The 20,547-nt window shown below is 45.6% G+C and overlaps 1 protein-coding gene and 1 non-coding gene across 2 annotated transcripts in view; one reads left to right on the forward strand and one right to left on the reverse strand.

The window, feature by feature from the left end:
* Window positions 1-20,547, reverse strand: part of RASGRP1 (RAS guanyl releasing protein 1) — a 77,053-nt gene that overhangs the window by 32,117 nt on the left and 24,389 nt on the right. The gene's annotated exons all lie outside the window — the stretch shown is intronic.
* LOC130042154 (U6 spliceosomal RNA) lies at window positions 17,167-17,273 on the forward strand. Its single transcript, XR_008795128.1, has one exon. It is a non-coding gene; the product is annotated as a U6 spliceosomal RNA (small nuclear RNA).

The following is a 20,547-nucleotide window of genomic DNA, read 5'->3' on the forward strand; positions in this document are numbered from 1 at the left end:
ATCTCATACCCAGGGCTGCCTGGGGGATGAGATGCACCCAGTTCACTACAAAAGGGCACAAAGCCTGTGCCCCACCATGAAAACTCCAGGGGTGCTGCTTTGCATCCCATGGTTTTCCATGGAGACCCCTTGATGTGTGATGGGATTTTGCATGTACCACAGGTAGAATGTCAGAAATGGAAGGGAGGCAAGCTTGTCAGCCAAGGGAACATAACAGGTGTCAAACCAGGGGCCAGCACATGGGAACAGGAAAGGGGTATATAGCAAAACTCTTGGGGCAAAGCTGATCTGGAACTGAAAGCTGGGCTCAAAGCTGCCAAAGGCCATCTTTCCAGAAATAAGGGGTAGGCTACAGCTAGGTAGAGCCTGACAGAAGCACAGAAGTCTGAATGTGTAACAGGGTGTAAAATGTCTGTAAGAACTGCCTCCCTCTCCCCACCCCCACACCTGCACACCCCCTACCTGCCACCTGCAGGCCTTTTGTGTTGCATACAATGAAAGCCACCTGAAAATGGATGGGAGTGTCAAGGGCGAGGGGCTTTTTGTTCAGAAGTGTATCTAGCGTCTGGAGCATAGCACAGGGGGTAGGGCATTTGCCTTGCACTCAGCCAACCTGGCCAACCTGAGTTCGATTCCTCCACCCCTCTCAGAGAGCCTGGCAAGCTACCGAGAGTATCTCGCCTGGCAAGCTACCCGTGATGTATTCAATATGCCAAACACAGTAACAACAAGTCTCATGATGGAGACGTTACTGGGCCTGCTCGAGCAAATTGATGAACAATGGGAGGACAGTGCTACCAGTATCTAGCGTCATACCATGGAGAAGGGAGGCAAGCACAAGACTTGGACTGAATCTCCAAGGTTTGTTTGGACACAAGACAGATCAGGCTGATAGACTCACTTATACAGATGCGGACAGGAAAAAAACAAAGGCATCCCCTGGGGAGAAGAGAAAAGACATTGATGGATTATTTGGTGAATGCCTGGAACAACAAAGATCTTTGCTGGCATTAAGAAGGGCAAAAGGGCAGAGTTTATAGCTTATCTGAAGAAAAGCTACCAATGAATAATAGTTGGCACAGCCTTATTTATTACAAAAAAAAGGCACAAAAACAAAAGCAGAGAAGTCTCTTGGCTTTTCTATGTGTACCCTATTTTGATCTCATTCACCAGAATTCAGATCATGATTGGCTGATAGCAAAGTTTTGCTGGGCAGTCCTGATTTAAGTACGTTTGCTTGTGGTTAAATTCTGGCACCCCCGGGAAGTGCAGCTGTGGGCCAGGAGAGGAGCGCCGAACTCGTTCCCTGCCATCTCTGGCCCCTGAGCATCACAGGCTGTGGGCCTCCAAAGAGAGACATGAAGAGTGAATTCCCCTGACCCTGGCCCTGTGGCGGGACTGACAGGTCTCCACCTCACTCCAGCTGCACAGCTATTCCTTTGTTTAGTCTGAGAAACTAGTACCCTGCCTTTTGAGGAGAAAAAATAATGGATTTTAGGCAACTGGTGTCCAGAAGTTGAGTCCAACAATGAAAATAGACTCTATGGTCAGATTTTTGAAACTAGATAACTCCAGGTCAGCAAGTACAATCACTAATCTCACCATAAGATATGACTGGACTTGATTAGTCATGTTCACCTCTACAGAGATGGTGAATGCCATTTCGGAACCTGTGAGGGGACATTAGTTTTCTACTTAGCTTCATTTAATTGGTTCTATTACCATGTCTGAATATTGAAGAAATCTCTTCACTATTTCCGGGAACAGAGGAAGAATCAGTTGGGTTTCAGGTTGTGCTCACTAGCAAAAAGCAATGGCTAAGGACAAGCTGACAGTGGTCCCTTTATTTTTTCGGCCTCAATCATGCCAATTTAATTAAAATACTGTATCTAAAATGTGGCCTTTTACTTAACAAAAAGTGTGACTTATGTGTAAGAGCGACTAAAGAATAGTCAACACTTCTTGTATCTTACAGACGACTGTACAGTCAGATGCTTTTAAAATCCAGCACGACCAGCTATAAGGCCAAACTTTGCTTCTGAATTCTTTACTAAAGTCAGACTAGGATTCTTATTTAGGGCTGTCTTTTAGACAGACATTCAAAGATACATCCATCTATATATGCAACTGGTGTTTTTATGAACTCACTGAGAGAGATACAATTAGCACCAACCTGTGATTTATGTCATCCTTAGGCTGAAGGTAATACAATCAAAATTAAAAAGTGAAAAAAGAAGACAGAGAAAAACCACTTGGCAATTACTATTTACACTCATCACAGTCTGTTTGGAAGTTGTACAAAAACCATCAAGCTGAACACGTGGTCCAGTCACTGTTTAACTTTGTTAGTGCCCATGGCTGCCCCCGGGCCAGCAAGTGCATGTGAAGGAAGAACAGAGGCTTGCTCGGGCTTCAGTTCTCTCAGCGCCTCCAACCAGAGCAGTTTCAAACAGGTATCAGGCACAGCTTTGATCTTTCTTGTGGCGCTAGCCCCTCAAGAATGGAGGGATGAGAATAATCACGAACAAGAAAGCAACTTGCAAAGGATGAAGTCTCTGTTCACAGGGCTCATTTGAGATTCAGAGGGCTGCTGCCTGCGGTGGTTAACCTGTTCTCCCTCCCTCCCATTTGCATGTTTTTTAATTTAATTTAATTTAATTTATTTATTTTGCCTTTGGGTCACACCCTGCAATGCACAGGGGTTACTCCTGGCTCTGAACTCAGGAATTACTCCTGGCGGTGCTTGGGGAACCATATAGGATGCTGGAAATTGAACCTGGGTTGGCCGCGTGCAAGGCAAACACCCTACTCACTATACTATCACTCCAGCCCCAACTTTATTTTTATTTTTTAAATTGAGTTATCATGAGATACATGGTTACCAAGCTGTTCATGATCAGGTTTCAGTCATACAATGATTCAACATCCCTCCCTCCACCAATATCCATTTCCCACCACCAATGACCCCAATCTGCCTCCTGCCACAGCCCCACCCCTACCCCCTAGTCTGCCTCTATGGCTCTATGGCAGGCACTTTCCTTCTCTCTCTCTCCCTTCCTCCCAACCCCCTCTCTCTGCATGCTTTTTTTTTGGGGGGGGGAGGGCGGAGATTTGTTTTGGGGACTGAATCCAGGACCTCACACACACAAGGAGCTCTATCACTCCATCCCCAGCCCTTCTTGTTTTGGGGAGAGAGGATAGGGAGGTGGTGGGGAGGAAGGATGATAGAGTTTGGGCCACACCTCGCAATGCTCAGGGCTTACACCTGGCTCACACTCTGTGCTCAGGAATTACTCCTGGTTGTAATCTCAGGTAGTACTTCTGGAGCACCATATGAGGTGCCGCCTGCAAGGCAAGTGCCCTAACCACTGTACTATCTCTCTGTCTTGCTTTTTCTGTTGATAACGATTCATTGTCCTTGTGGTCCAGAGATTGGTGTGGAGGACGGGCAGGTGTTTCAAGTTAGCCCCCGTCTAGGTACATGCGTGCACCCACACATGTGCACGCACACACACACACACACACACACACGATCATCACCCTGAAGCCCACAAGAGGCAGCAGAAGCACCAACTCAGAGGAGAGAGAGGAGAGAACTCTTGTGAGCAACATGCATTTACAGTCTTTGGGTCCACTCTGAGAAACACTTGGGTTGTAGCTCAGAGTCACACAGTAACTCTGCGTTCTTGTAGGAATTCCAGGCTCCACTCTCAGGACAAGGAAATGGGGGGAGCAGGTACTGAGCTCACAGGGCTAGGGAGTGGAGGATCTGGGCCGGGAATGGCCAGTGGTGGTCCCAGCCTAGGGCTCCTCCCTCAGCATCTGCCCCTCCCCAGTAGTGAAGACTGGGCAGCCCAGAACTCTAACTTCCAGACACCTGTAATAACCCCGTGCCTACACCCCATTTCTCCTTTTTCTTCCAAAAAGACCTAACATTGTGCACACAGTCCAAGCCTCTCTTTTCTCTGAAATGAAGGGGCATGCTCCAAGTCCTCTTGGAAGGTAGAGGTCTTCAATGCGCCACTTTCATGGTGTCAACACAGGGCAGCCATCTGGGCAGTATTTGGATCGGCGGAGGGGGGGTATGGGGGAGAGCATCTGGAGCCAGGGTGCCCAGGAGAAAGGGGCAAATCCCCTGAGAATGGAAAGTCGCCTGTGCTGGGGTCTCTCCCCTCTCTTGGCCAACCAGACATGGAGAAAAATGGTCCTCCCTCGCCACAGCTTTTCTTTCAAAGCACGAAGCGCTGGGCAAAGGCTGACCTAGATTTTCTGGATGGGCACCTGCAATCTATGAATGTCTCAGCAAGCACATAGATGGCCTAAAGTGAGAAGGAGCTTCTGTTGAGATGGACAGCTGGCCTTCCTGGGGGATGGCAGCCTGACCTGTCTGAAGGATGAGGGGTGTACAATTGCACATCAGGGGTGCAGACGGGACACAGGACTGGGGGAGGTGGGACACAGGGACATGACGAAGGAGTGCAAGCCCCAGACTCTAAGAAAGAGCTGCTGTGGGACAGAAGGCAGCTGCTTCTGGGTGGCCAGCAGACTCCCTGGGATCAGCCTGACTGTCTAGCTGGGAAGCTCAGTCACCACTGGATTCTCCTGGAGTGCTGCTGTCAACCCAGCCTATAAGACTCCCAGTGACCCTTCTCCACCCCGGGAATGTGTCTGTTAGGGGGCAAACAGGATCTAGAAGCCTGTCCTGTCCCACTCCTCAAGAAACTCAGCAGCTAGGAAGGACAGGAAGGAGGCCACAAAGCAAGAGTGGACCCTCCAGCGAAGCAACACAAAACGAACCAAATGGGGAAGAAGACCTGGTTCCCTCCCTCCTCACTCCCCTGCACCATATTCTGATCACTTCCCTCCAGCCCGGCCCCATTTGCATGATAGTGGAGGAGCTAAAGCAGGGGCAAGAAGCAAGTTGGGCAACTTCTCAAATACCCTCAGAGAGTGAAGCAACACAAGGCCTATCTGGGACTGAGGGATTAGCCAGGAACTCACAGTTGGCTAGGATCACTTGGGTGGCAGTTCTAGGAGGTGTATTTGGCAACATAGGGTGGTGCGTTCAACTGAAAGCCCTCACATACAAAGCATCTGTTCTACCACTGAGCTCATCTCTGGGAGGCTTTTTCCCACAGCTGACTTGATTCTGACACACCCTAGCTGCCTCACTGCAGTGCCCACTGGGATGGAAGCAGCAGTGATGCAAGCAGCAAAGCACTGGATCCAGAGCTGGAGCAATAGCACAGCGGGTAGGGGGTTTGCCTAGCACGCGGGTGACCCGGATTCAATTCCCAGCATCCCATATGGTCCCCTGAGCAACGCCAGGAGTAATTCCTAAGTGCAGAGCCAGGAATAACCCCTGTGCATTGCTGGGTGTGACCCAAACAGCAAAAAAAAAAAAAAAAAAAAAAAAAACCCACCACCACCAACAACAAAAACCCACTGGATCCATATCCCCCCCCCCCCCCCAGACTCTTACCAAAGACACTGACCCCTGCTCGTAATTTTCTGCAGTGAAGAGGCCTGCACAAGGAGCATCACCACGTACGGCAAAAGGGATGGAGCAAAGCCTTCTGAAATCAGATGGAAGTTGTTCTCAGAGTGATGGGGTAGAGTCACTCCTCTCTTCTGGTTAGAGTGAGAACTAGATAGGGTTTGATTAAGTATTCAAAACTGCTGATAACTGCTCTTCTTTCTCATGAAAGGTGGGAAACACTATTTCAATTTTCTCATGGCATCAGTTAGTCACTGGTTTTACTGGCCTGAGACTATGAATTTTCACGACACACCATAACTCAAAAGGATCGCTGTCCACTAAGGTTTGTCTTTTCATTTTTGCTGAGGAGCTTTGTGACTTGGTTTCCTCTCCAGCCCTGGCCCACTCTATGGAAGTGGTAGCGGGTAGCAAGGGGTTGGGAGTGCGAGCGGTGTGTCTTCTAAATTTCCTCCCAATGCACCCTCTCCTCAGAGCTTCCAGACAGGAGGATGTCCTAGGGGCATTGTGGAAGAGGGAGACATAGGGACCTTTCACAGGTAGTCAGGAACCTTTTATTATCTGAAGGAAGGAACTTCCCTCTCTGCAGGAGCCAAACACCTAGAGTGTGTTTCCAGGGGATAGCACAGCAGGTAGGGCATTTGCCTGGCACGCAGCCAACCTTGGTTCGATTCCCAGCATCCCATATGGTCCCCCGAGCACCGCCAGGAATAATTCCTGAGTGCAGAGCCAGGAATAACCCCTCTGCATCACTGGGTGTGACCCAAGAAGCAAAAAATATAATAATAATAAGAAGGATGTGTTTCCAACCTGCAGACATTATACAGGGGGTTAAGAAGCTTGCCTTGCAAGCAGCTGACCCTGGTTCAATTCTGGTTTGGGGGCATCACCAGAGATCACTCCTGAGCACAGAGTCATGATCAGCCCCTGAGCACTGTGGAGTGTGGCCCAGAGACCAAAAAAAATTTAGCATATATTTAGGGGCCAGGAGAAAGTATAGGGACTAAGCACATATACTGCATCCCGCTGATCTGGGTTTGAATCTCTGGCACCATATATAAGCCCCTGACCACTGCAGGAGTGATATTTGAGTATTGAGCCAGAAATATCCCCTGAGCACCTCTAGATGTGGCTTCCCCCAGTCATAAAAATAATATATTTCAAGGGTCCAAGGATGTGGCTCAGGTGTGAGGCTTGCAGGCCTGAGGTCAGGCGCTGAGTCCAAGCACTGCCCCACCGTGACCAAGTGAGCATTCCCCAGTGAGCACCGCAATTAGCTGGGCTCCACCCCCTTCTGCAACAAGGATGACATCAAAGAGGAAAGAAGGAGGAACTAAGCAACAATTGCAAAAAAAAGAAATCTTCAGAACAGCCTCAGTCCGTCCACATGTCACTGTCTTACAGGAACATCAACTTAAAAGGTTGAACCCACCAGAAGATGGAGGTGCCAGGACAAGTATTGGCATGGATTAAAGAAACATGGTCCCTGACTAAGACAAATGAGCCACACTCTTAAGTCAAGCCTAACTTCCTCTCTCTCTCTCTCTCTCTCTCTCTCTCTCTCTCTCTCTCTCTCGTCATCTCTCTGCTGTTCTCCTGTTAGAGGAAGAAATGGAAGGACACGTGGGCCTGACAACTCTTTGGCATGTATACAGCCACGACTCAGGGGCAGACCTGAGATTCGAACCCAGGTGCCAGTCCTGCAGGTGCCACAGTTGCTTCTGAGCCTGACTTTGCACCTTGGCAGAATGAGAGCTTGCAAAGGTTCCATCTCCTGCCCCCTTGCAGCAGCGACAACCAGGAGATCAGTCAAGATAAGGAAGGAGCTTTGATATCTTTTGAGGAGAACAAGGTCCTGAACTAGTCCAAACCGCTGTGATGTGTGGTTGAACTGCGGGTCCCAGTTATCTAGGTTGCTTGACAGTTGTCACGTAGGCACATGAGTCCTTACTCAGAAGCTTGTAACAGCTGTTCAGTAGCTCTTCCCTGCCACCGACCATCTTGCCCCCATGACTCTCAGGAATGAGCCTGACTTTTACTAATTATAGGTGAGGAAGCAGAGAGCAGTAAGGGGGTGTCTGCTCCCAAAAGTCACACGTCTGCTAAGAGCCAGTGTTTGACTGAGTTTGGAGCATACCCTGAGTCACCTCTCCTGCTGGGACGTGCAGGGCAGGGGCACGTCCAGAGGCAGATCCTGGTGAATGCACAGTGACACTGCCGCCACCAACACCGCCACCAATACCGCCGTACCCTGAGTCCTGAGCATCCTGAGGGCAAACCAGGCCATCTGGCAGGTGCTCTAACTTTCTCCACAGCTCTGCTTGGGGCCTCTTTCTGCTGAAAGAGACTGACTCCATCGCAGGAGCGGGGAGGGCTGCTAATCACTGTTGGGGCGGTCTCTCGTGCTCCTTCTCGGGTCTCTTCATCTAGCATAGACCTGCGCTGCCTACTATTTTAAAATGTATATATTTTTTAGTTCAAAAAGCTTCTTGTTTTGCAATATTTTTGGATTTTTTTTACAACATAGTCACAAGATCATGAGAGTACCTGTATGCCCTTTACCCATTTTACCTCATTATTGAAGTCCCCTTATCTTATACAATTTTATTAACTTATCAACCTTTTGTTTTTGACCAAGACCTCAGTACACAGGGGGTATTCCTGGCTCTCTGCTCAGGAGTGACCCCTGGCAGTGCTTTTGTGACCACATGTGGTGCTGAAACCAGGGTCAGCTGCGTGCAAGGCAAGTACAATCTTGCCAGCGGTACTATCTCTTTGACCCCAGCTTTATGAACTTCTAGAAAACAACATGAGCACAGGACTGAATTTACCTAAATTTCATACATCACTTAGTTGTCACTGTATTTTTCTGATGAAAGACCATTTTGCTCCATGATCCACTGTATTGCCCTTTAAATGAGTATCAATAAGAATAAGAGATGCCTGCTTCCTGTCTGCTCTCCTGGACAGATCACATCACACACGGCCATTTGTTCACTTATATCCAAACATTAACATTGTCAAAAAACTTAAAAATGACATCCAGGGGCTGGGGAGAGGGCACAAAGGTCAGTCAGGCATGATACTTCCCATGTGCACAAGAACCCCAGTTTGATCACCAGTATTACATCCCCCCGCCCTCACAGCACTGCTGGGTGTAATCCTGGAGGATCTCAAGCACTGTCAGACTGACCTTGGTGTTTGCAATATTCTCCCAGCACTGCAGAGCCCGAGCAGCACTGCATACTCAGGCCCCAGCATTGAACCATCTGCCCCAGTTGATCCAGTATCACTGAGAGGTCCCCTCCTCAGCCCCTGCCCCCCGCCAATTCCCCCCAGCATGACTAGGAAGGCCAAAATTAAATAAATAAATAATTAATTAAAAATAGACATCCATCAGTCACTGCTAACAAATACAAACCAGTGGCTACAAAGGGTTTGATGCCCCTGGAAGAAAGATTCCCAGAGAGCTTTAATGATCCTGACTTTCTTTCTTCTGTTTTTTGTTTTTGTTTTTGTTTTTTTTTACTTTTTGGGTGACACCTGGCAACGCACAGGGGTTATTCCTGGCTCTGCACTCAGGAATTACTCCTGGCAGTGCTCAGAGAACCATATGGGATGCTGGGAATCAAAGCCGGGTCGGCAGCGTGCAAGGCAAACACCCTACCCGCTGTACTATTGCTCCAGCCCCAGTGATTCTGAATTTCAAGGTCATTGGGTAACTGAACATAGGGTCCTGAATGAGCCAAGCTCAAAAGTCTTCCTAGGGTCACAAAGATGATATAGAGGTTAAGGTGCTTGCCTTGCACGTGGCCAGCCTAGATAGGATCCCTGGTACTGCATATGGTCTCTAGGCAGTGCCAGGGGTGACCCCTGAGCACCAGTGGATGTGGCCTCAAACCAAAGTCATTGTAGATTTGTTTTGTTTTGTTTTTAGGCCTCACCTGTGATGCTCAGGGGCTACTCCTGGCAGTACTTGGGAAAACCATATCGGATGTTGGGGATCAAACCTGGGCTGGCCACATACCCTACCTGCTGTACTATAGCTCTGACCCCAAAAGTCTTTTTAAGGGTCATAAAATTTCTCAAAACTTAACTACTGAAGGATTACTTGTTTCTTAGATGGTAAAAGTTAAGAGGAGATGTTTGAAAAAAACAAACAAATCCAACAAAACTTCTTACAGGTTGGCGTCTTACGGGTTGATTCCAGACTCCTCTGATTTGTTGTGTCCTGCTCTATGATAGCTGAGCAACTGCTCTGTACAGAGCAAGAGAATACAGTGAGGGCCAGGGCTGCCCAGAACACGAGTGCACCAGAACCATGAGAGCTGTAACTTACATATGCATGAACCTGAGTTCTCACTTTACAGATGTTCACACATGTCACCATCCTTCACCGATCTGTCCCCAACACCTGTGAGTCGGGGTGAGATCACATTGTGGAGAGAAGCAGGACAGTGCTCCCTAGGCAATGGGTCCCTGTTCCAAGGGCAGGGGTCAGTGCAAGTCAGCCACTGAAGATTTTTGCATACAATACTGGCTGTGGACAGTCCCACCACCAAAAATGCAGAATTGGAATTCAGGCCTGGATGTTGGCATCACCTGTCCAGAGTTCTTTGTTCAAGGGACACCAAGCCAGGTCTCATGGATATGGGGAGAAGCAGAGATCGCCTGGCCTCCTGTCCCAGGAGTTGTCCAGAGTCTACTGGCTCTCATAGAGACAGAACACAGAAGGTTGAGGGGAGGCACCAACAAAGCACCAAGGCGTACAGATGGGAAGGCAAGTCAGATTTGGGTGGGAGACAGCTCAATCGTGATGAAGACACAGCATTTGAAGTGGGCCATAAAAGATGAGGAAGGTAGAACTGGAGGGGTGGGTGTTCATGGGAAAATGCCTTCTGCTTTGGAGACACAACAGTGCAAAGCATATCTGGGAAAGTAAGAGAAGTCCCGGGTGGCTGAATTAGAGCACAGATACAGGTAGGAAGAAAGATTAGAGATGCATCGTGGGCAACTCATAAAACTGGGGTGTTGTCCTTATTCTCATATTTCCCCAACAATTCTGCCAACACAAGAGTTGTGCACAAAGAAGAAAGTGGCATACTCTGACCCAAGACCCTCCCAGAATTGCCAGCTTGTTATGCCTCCAAGCTGAATCTGAGTAGGGGGAGGAAGGCTGTTTCCAGAGAATCTGTGACCTGGTTTTAATTTTCACTTGCTTTTCCCGGCCACACAGCCCAGGGCAGGCTAGAAAGGCCATGTCCCTGTGCATGTACCCAAGGTCCGAGTGTAGGAGGAACATGACTGCTTTTACTTGGGAAATGTCCTTACTCACAAGCATTAGAGCATTAGCTTTCTTACCTCATGGTGCCATTTCGAGACTCTTGCGACTCAGTTCTGGGGCTGGAGTGATAGCACAGCAGGTAGGGCGTTTGCCTTGCATGTGGCTGACCCGGGTTCAATTCAAGGGACCATATGGTCCCTTGAGCACTGCCAGGAGTAATTAATGAGTGCAGAGACAGAAGTAACCCCTGTGCATCTCTGGGTGTCTCTCTCTCTCTCTCTCTCTCTCTCTCTCTCTCTCTCTCTCTCTCTCTCACACACACACACACACACACACACACACACACACACACACGAGACTGTTCCATCCCCTGTACTCATCTTCCAGCCTCACTTAGAAGCTGACGCTGGTGAAAGACCCAACCATGTTTTGGGGGAGCATCAACTCTAGCCCTTCCCTGATCTGTCACAGGAAGCTGAGAACAAACACAGACAACCTCAAACACACAAGAGGTCCGTGAGGATGTGCTGAAAGCTGGCAAGGATGGTGCTGAGGCTAAGGATGAGTGGCCCCAGGATATGCCTGAGGCAGTAATTATTGGAAATGAAGGCAATTAAGAAACACTAGACCCCAAGAATGAAAGGTGCCCATCTGTCCTTCTCCCTAAAATCAGGGGAGACATTTTCCCTTCCAGGACCTAGAAGAGGAGGCAGCCTCCTCACCCCAGAAGCCTCCCAGGCCCAATTCCCCAGAGGAGATCAGCCCCACCGAACTCCTTTCTAAATTGTATCTGACTCTGAAAGATTCTTTGTTGGTTCCTCCCAAAGGTACTAGCCCCTTTTTAAAAAACAGTACGGCCTCTCCTTGCTGACCAGGTTCACATTACAGTCCTCTGTGCATTCGAAGTTTGTCTTTCTTTCCTCTTGCTAATCCCTGGTGTGTTCACTTATCACTGGGTCAGCAAAACAGAACTGAAGGAGAAAAGGGGGGAGATCCCCGCTTAATGCCCCTGTACAGTGGCTTTACCTCCTAAGTATTGTGTGGAAAATGTCATTACTGAATTCTTGGCCTCTTGTGTGTCCCTGGTGGCACCTCTGCCCTGATTCACACTGATTCGGTAAATGATAAACCCGAGGTCAGTTCAGGGAGCTTGGAGCAGGCCATGAGTGGGAGACTTCAATGCTTTCCCCCACTGGGTGTAACTCTCCCCTACACCTCCCACCTTTCACACATCTGGTTTCTAATCGAAACCATAGGAAAGATCATGCTATATTAAGGGGTAGGAGACATCAATATTCAACGAGTCCTATTTGCATAATAACAGTCATACTGAGAGAGATAATGTAATAAAAAAAATTCATACCAGCTTAAATTGGGGGTTTTAGTCAGTAATGGTCCTACTTATTTTTAATGTGGAGGACTTATTGATAATACTGGACAGACTCATCTTCCTTGTCCTTTGGAGAGGTTCATGGGGAAAAATAAATGGTTTTCTGTTGTTGGCTAAACAGGTTCCAGATTTTCTGGAAGCAAAGGGATATATTAAGTTTGAGCTGCTTTACAAGACCTGCTGGCTAAGCTTCAGAACAAAAACACCAATAAACCCAGATGGATATGTGAGAACCTTTGTCCTTTCAAATATGAGAGAGAGAGAAAGAGAGCTAGAGAGAGTGAAGTGAGAGAGAGGAGGGAGGAAGAGAGAAGGGAGAGCCTATATAGGTGAATAAAAATTTTACAAAAAAACAAGAATGTCTAATGTCCTATAAAGTTAGGAAAACTGTTCAGTCTTAATATCCTCAGTAATCAAGGATAAATGCAAGTTAAAATCCTAAATCTATACAACAATGCATTACTAGAATGGCAAATGATAGCAGTGTGTGTGTATGTGTCTGTGTGTCTGTGTGTGTGTGCGTCTGTGTGTGTACGTGTGTTTGGTGGTGGTGGCGTGAAAGGGCACCTGAAACCCCATCCCAGATGGATTCCAAGGCCTTTCCTCACTCAGACCTACTGACTGCATCAAGAGAGCCAGAGATGAGACACAGAATTAAAAACAAAAATCTCTTCAGAGATCTGATGGTGAACAAAGGCTGACTTTTATTCATACTTTGCCACTGGGGTAAATCTGTAAGCTACTAAATGACCTGGGATAGATCCATCTTATTTCAGAAACCTCATCAGCAGTGAGATTTTTCAGCCATTGTCAGGGCTGGATGCCAAGGACAGGACCTAATAGGTAATCTGGTGTTAACATTACAGAGTCTTTAATGGGACCCGGTCAGTTTTAATTTATAAGCACACTCAGAAGCACACCTGGGGCAAGCCAGAGAACCCCAGCCATGTGGGAGTGATTCAGACCACAAGGAGCTTCCTGTCATACATGAGCCAAACTCTCCTGGGTGCAGGGGAGTTTGGTTAATGTACAAGTGGAAGTTCCGTGTGGTCTGGGTCACTCCCCTGTGACTCAGCCTCCTTATCCCTGCAACCAGAGACCAGAACTCTTCCTGCTCTCCGAGATAAATGTGTGTGTTCTCCTGGGGTCTCCGAAGGCACAGATCTTCCCCAAGTCTCCTCTTTCTGCTCTGCCACTGAGGACCTAGGAGGTGTCTACTGGGATCAATCCCTTTCTGAGAATTAGGGAAGGGATGCCTAAAGCTCAGTCTCAGGGGACTATCTTCTATTGTTTGGATGTGCAATTTCATCCTATAATGAAACCTTTTCATCTTTTCCTTACCACTCAACTCCTGGGCTTTTTATCACTAATAGCGCTTCTGGCAGGGAGAACACTCACAGTGGGATAGGACAACAGCCATTTCCTAGTAGTTCAACAACTCTGGTAAAATAACCCTGGGACAGACTAAAAAGGAGGAAAGCATGGGTTCTTGGTTGAGTTCAATAAGCCATTTTTTTTTTCACTAGAAACATCTCATGGATTAACCTTCAAGTAATTAGCCAAGTCACCTCTTAAGTTTCCAGGGTACCCCAAAGAATATTTCATTAGCAGCAGGTCATCTGATTGAATAGAGACAATCTCGGGGGGAAGGCTTTTACTCATCTCCCAACCTCTGCCCAGAAGGGAGATCTGGTTTCTGTGTTTCTAGATATTCTGTCCTCAAATCTTGAGATATCTATCTATCTATCTATCTATCTATCTATCTATCTATCTATGAAGATATTTCTACTAGGTTTTTGGTATTTGCTGGTTTTGATGTGAGCTTGCTCTATATAATTTATATATATTTAAGTGCAATGCTTTCACTAAGCAAAATGTTTTTTTGATTAACTGATGCTGAATATATCAACAACGAGTGACAGTTCAGTTATAGGGCCTGAGGTCACCAAGGGTAAAACCAGCAACGCTTGGGAGTGTGGTGGTGTCTCCAGTGATATTTGGGGGATCATTTGATGCCAGAGACAGGACCAGGATCAATTGCCAGGCATGCACCTTAACTCCTGTATTCTCTCTCTGGCCCCAATTTTTGTCCATTTTTGGGGTTTGTTTTTGGTCTACACCCAGCAGTTCTCAGGGCTTACTCCTGGCTCTGTGATCAAGGATCACTCTGGACAGGGCTCAAGAGATTGAACCCAGATTAGCTGTCATCAAGGTAAGGGCCTTACCCACTGTACTATCTCTCTAGCCCCCATTTGGTCCACTTTCAATTGGCATCCTTGTGTTATTATTTGCTTATAGGAGTTCTTATTTTGAATATAAGTTCTCATAAAAATACATAGAGTATCTGTCATTCTCTAGCGTGGTCATTCATTGCTATCTTTTGACAAGAAGATGATTTTGAGTTTTAGGAAGCTAGACAAGGGACAAGGAAGCTTAGGCCTAAAAAGAGTCTTAATGGGACATTTCAACCAGTGTGTGAGCCTTTTTAAAAAAAAATGGTGTGTGCATACACATATACACGTTCATAAGTATTATAAAATTGCCTAATGGTATTTAGAAATTTGAAAACTCAATGGCTATGTGATTCTCTTACAGAATCACTAGAGGCATTGTTTGAGGTGTGGTATGATGCATTGGTTTTGAGCTTTTATTTAATTGAATCACAGCGAGATACAGTTACAAGGTTGTTCATGATTGGGTTTCAGTTATATAATGTTCCAATACCCATCCCTTCACCAGTGTACATTTCTCACCATCAATGTCCCCAGTTTCTTTTTCTTAAGATTTCATATTTTGTTCAGATGGGCTTCAATGGCTGTTGCACATGCTTTGCATTTGAGATGGTTCAAATGGCTGTTGCACATACTTTGCATGTGGAACCGAGGTTCACTCCCCAGCACTGCATGAACTCTGAGTACTGGGTTCCAGCACCAAACTGGGAGTAGACCTTGAGCTCAAGAGGATTTGGTGGTTATTGACCAAGTCAGGGGATGCTAAGCCTCTGGTACGGGGGGAGGGGGAGCGTCCAGAGCACAGTGAATATGAGCCCTTCCACTGGCACTTAATGCTGTGCCACACAGTCAGGTGAGCCCCAGCATCACTTGCAGAGCCTAAGCTTCATCCCAGGCGACAGAAGAGAACTTAAGGCAGAGTCCACAATCCACAAAGCAAGGACTATAGCTCCGTCCTGGCAAAGCAGAGGAACCCTCTGAACTCTCCGGGATTGGAAGCAAAGAGTGACCTCAGCCAAACAGGTTTGGAGGGATTACTCCCTCCGAATGAACTGGGGAGGAGAAGGGATTAAATAAGTACAAGCAAATGAATCCAAATGACAAATGGTTCCCTGAGCCATGTCAGGAATGAACCCTGAGTGCAGAGCAAGCAATTGAGCATTTCCGGATGTGGCCAAACCACATAACTCATCCATAAATACAGTGGGCCCCTTCCCAAGACTACAAAACAAATGCTGGATGAGGATTCAGGAAGAGCAACAATGAAGAAAGTCAGTTAGAAATTCAGTCAGCTGGAAATTCCCAGATGGCCTCACTGCTCTGGTGAGGCCATTCTTGCCTTCACGATAAAACTGACCATCACTGCATCCCTCCCCTGGCACTTGGCCCCAAGAACAGAACCTCTAGTCCCTGCTCATTTTCTAATCATCGGTGCAAGTTCCTCCCTACACCCTCACCCCACTCCAAGTTCCATTTTAGAAGCATCTGTGACCTGAAGATTTGGGGAAGAATCTCAGTACCCTCCTTAGGGCTTCTGAATACTTTGGATGAAGAAATAAAACAACTCTGACCTTTCCTGGCCTTCCTGTCCCCTCCCGCATCCCTTCGACTCTACAGAAGAATCAAAATACACCAAAAAGGCAGCTTCTTGGTGATTCTACTAGGTATCCTGCCCAGCTGCTATTTCTTTAGATTTACTTAGAGAGTTAATAAAGATATGTTATGATTCTTTGTTTCTGGAATGAAATTTATCCTCAGCAAAACCCACTGGACTTTATACATAAAAAGAATCACACCTAGAATTTTACTCTTAGGGAAACATTTTTGTTTCTGTCATTTGTTATAACTACAATCAACCATAGCTATCTTAATTAGCATTTCACATTGGAAAGAAACTAACTCTTCTGATGCCTTTAATTCCTCATTAGAATCTTTAGTTGCCAAGCAACCTTCACTTTTATGTCCCATATTTGAAGGGATTAAACCAGAATTATTTTAAAAGTAGATTTTAGAAGAGTAACCTTGTCTGTTAACAGACAGCTTTATAAATACTAATGTTGATTTTAAGATCATCACTGTTAAAAAATATATGTTCAAGGGCTGGAGCGGTAGTACAGTGGGTAGGGCGTTTGCTTTGCATGTGAATGACCCAGGTTCAATCCCAGCATCCCTATAGTACTCTGAGCACTGCCAGGAGTAATTCCTGAGTGCAGAGGAGAGCATTGCCGAGTATGACCCAAAAGAACACACACACACACACACACACATATTTAATACCACTATCACACACAAACAAAGTGAATTATAGAAAGTAAAGAGTCAATCATAGCACATTTATCATAAAAATTTAATGTGACTATAGTATATGCAAAGGGCCAGAGAGATAGTACAGTGAGTAGGGCACTTGCCTTGCACAGGGCATGTTTGGGTTCTATCCCCAGCACCATATGTGGTCCCCCAAGCCACACCAGGAGTGCTCTGACCATAGGGTCAGAAGTAAGCCCTTATCTGGAATTTGTTCTTCATTCTCTGATTTATTTCTCCTAATCTGATGTACATGTGAAAAAGAAGAAAATCCAGCAAGATATACCACAAATGTTAGTAATAGTGCTTATGTCGATGGGTGAGCGAATAGATGACTAATTTTTTTTTGCTAATCTAAATTTTTTGTTTTCTACAGTGAACCTGAATATTTTTCAGTTATCAGAATTTTAAAAGCAAATGGGAACTGAGGTACAATTAAATCCCTAAAATTTAATAATTAGTGCTCCCTTCAACAGCACATATACTAAAATTGGAATGATACAGAGAAGATTAGCATGGTCCCTGCACAAAGATGACATGCAAATTTGTGAAGTGTTCCATATTTTGCCGCATTAATATGTAAAATATAAAATACAAATGCTAGTAAATATTCAAAAATTAACTGCAATTAAAATAATGTCTTAAATTTAAATTTATTATTTTTGGTTTGAGGCTATCCCACAGTGCTCAAGGGCTATTCTCAGCTCTATGCTCGGGGCTTGCTCCCACTGTCGCCAAAACATGCAAAGCACGGGCCATCCTGTTGTGCTACCTCCTAAAATGATATTTTAAATGCTGTATAACTGGTAATTACTTGGTTATGTACATTGTGCTACAATAAAAAGTCTAGGAGAGAACAATACAGTATGTTATTAAAAATATTGGATGTGGGTAGATTCTACCAAGTAGTACTCAGCTAGACCTGGAGGTCTGTCCCAGAGATTCTTGACCAATTAGGCTGGCATTTCTACACCAGGCAAAGGATGCAGTGCTACTCAAGCCCTGGGGTGCTCGAATTATCTGGACCAGTTTGGTGGTGCTGGGGAAAGATACTTTCCAGGAACTACATCATGGCTCAGGGTACAGGCAGCTCTGAAGACTGAACTGAGTGCCTGTACGATCTCTTCCATCTGCTATTAATAATTTAGAACGAATGGGTTTAGATTTGGTTAAGTCTTTATCCTAGGAGCTGTAGCGATAGAAAAGCACGTAGGGCATTTGCCTTCCACGCGGCAGACATGGGGGTTCGATTCCCAGCATCCCATATGGTCCCCCGAGCACTGCCAGGAGTAATTCCTGAGTGCAAAGCCAGGAGTAACCCCTGTGCATTGCTGGGTGTGACCCAAAAAGCAAAAAAAAAAAAAAGTCTCTATCCTAAGGATACTGATCTTCAAACAGAGCAAATGTATGTTCTTTAAATATACAAATTCTTGATGGACTTTCTCCAAGTTCACATTCTACACTATGGTTGAAATCTCAAATCAGCACACCTGGACTCGGACATTTGAGTTTAGGAGAGGATCACTATAGCACCAGATAGGGAAGGGCAGGTTCTCAGTTCCAAAGCAACTCAGAAACAAAAGGAAAGGCTTTTATCCAGCAAAAAAACTACTGACAAGCTTTGATCATCTACAACATGAAATATGGAAGTATGTTATACCATGGGCTTAACAAGACTGATACAATCAACAATAACATATTCACTAGATCTTTGACATACAGATTTTTTCCAATTTAGAGTCAATAATGGAAAAATTAAAAGTTAAGAAGAAACTTAACTATATAATAATGTAAAATTTGTATAACTTGGAATCGCTACAGCAACATAAAGTGGAAATAAAAATGGGTAAGAATGGCTGTAGCAAATACTACTCCAAGAGTCGATAGTTTCTTTAATACAAAAGATTTTGCAAGCTTTTAGTAATTAAAAACACAGAACAGTTAGCAACCAAGAGACACAGTTCACAAAACTGGAAATACAGCAACTAAAATCCTCATGAATTGTGTGTAACAAGAAATATGTGTGTGTGCAAGAAGAAATGAAGGCAGATGAGTACAGATTCAAGAAACAGAAATTGCATACAATACTGAATCAAGGTTTGGCTGGTCAGAAACAAGGGCTAGTTTAAGCAAGGAACATTTTTAAAGGAGGTAATCTGTAAAAACAAGAACACAGATAGTCAACTCTGGAATGAGAAATGTTCAGTTTCTAAGCTCCCTTGTCAGTCACTATGCTAAGAAAATTTGTTAGTTCCACTGATATTTCTTTAAGGTACATGGTTCTCTATCTGTAAAGAACACATGGAGAAACTGCACTATGAAAGAGACAAACAAAACAAAACAAACACTGTCCTCCCATTGTTCATCGATTTTGCTCGAGCGGACCCAGTAACGTCTCCATTTTTGATTCTTGTTGTTACTGTGTTTGGCATATCGAATACATCATGGGTAGCTTGCCAGGCTTTGCCGTGCGGGTGAGATACTCTCGGTAGCTTGCCGGACTCTCCGAGAGGGGCGGCGGAATCAAACCTGGCTCAGCTGGGCTGGCTGCATGCCAGGCAAATGCCCAACTGCTGTGCTATGAAAGAGACAACCCAGGGAAAAATGACGACTACTTAGTCTTAACAGGTGATAAAAATTTTGGCTTCCTTTCTCAATACTTAGCTAAGTAAAGCGCCCTCGAAAAGGGATGAATGTGTAAACCATTACGTGTTTCAGAGGTTCTCTCAGTGGTGGGGTTGAAGAGCAAGCCCTGATTAGTGGTTTCGGTTCTTTCCCAAGGCATAAATCATCTCAATCATGGGTAAGGCAAGCTACTGACATGAAGCTGAGATGTACCTAACAGCAAACCACTCTGTGCCATTATACCTAAACATGCAACCAAGAGAACCTTGCTCTAGCCTTGTGCTACAGTACAATGTGGTCAGATTAGGAAACACTGATTTTTGAGGGCTTTTTTCATATAATTTAACTAAATATGTATAATTTAATCTTTAGTAGTGGTTTGTGTTTAGGAACTGGCCTGAAAAATTCCTGAAAGCATAACAATCTGTTCTTCCAGATTAAGACTTTCACGAATGTGACACTATGAAATGGAGTGTCCTGTCCTGTGCCCTGGCCAGCCCTGCTTATGCTCTTGCTATATTTCCTGAAACTCTCTGCCCAATTGATCTAGGATAATCCCACCTAGCTGGCTGGCAAAATTACCTAGGACTAAGGCACAAAGTCCAGCAGTGTTAACTGCTCTGGACAGAGGGTTCAGGTGCTACCATTATGGAGTAGGCTTAAGTTCAGAAGACCTATTCAGTGGTCTGACTGCCCAAACAGTTAATCCTACTTACATTGTGGAACATACTGACTTTATTTCATCCTGGTGCATTTTCCTGATATGTTTTCATCATCTTTAAATAACTTTTCATATAAACATATTGCCTCAAATATTGGTCAAAGAGAGTACAAGAGGGGCTGGAGCGATAGCACAGTGGGTAGGGCGTTTGCCTTGCACATGGCTGACCTAGGTTCGATTCCCAGCATCCCATATGGTCCCTCGAGCACCGCCAGGAGTAATTCCTGAGTGCATGAGCCAAGAGTAACCCCTGAGCATTGCTGGGTGTGACCTAAAAAGAAAAAAAAAGAGTAAATAGCTAGCCTTGCATGGGGCCAATCTCAATTTGATTCCCAGCACTGCATATGGTTTTCTGAGCAATTCCCAGGAGCCATACCTAAGCACAGAGCCAGGAGTAAGCCCTGAGCACTGCTTCATATGGGCCCCAAACCAAAAAACATGAAAAGTGTAAAAGTATGTATTGATGTAATGATGGCCCATCATTAAGTGCATGAG

This window comes from Sorex fumeus, unplaced genomic scaffold (assembly GCF_029834395.1).
Source record: "Sorex fumeus unplaced genomic scaffold, SorFum_2.1 ptg000098l, whole genome shotgun sequence".
Taxonomy (NCBI): Eukaryota; Metazoa; Chordata; class Mammalia; order Eulipotyphla; family Soricidae; genus Sorex; species Sorex fumeus.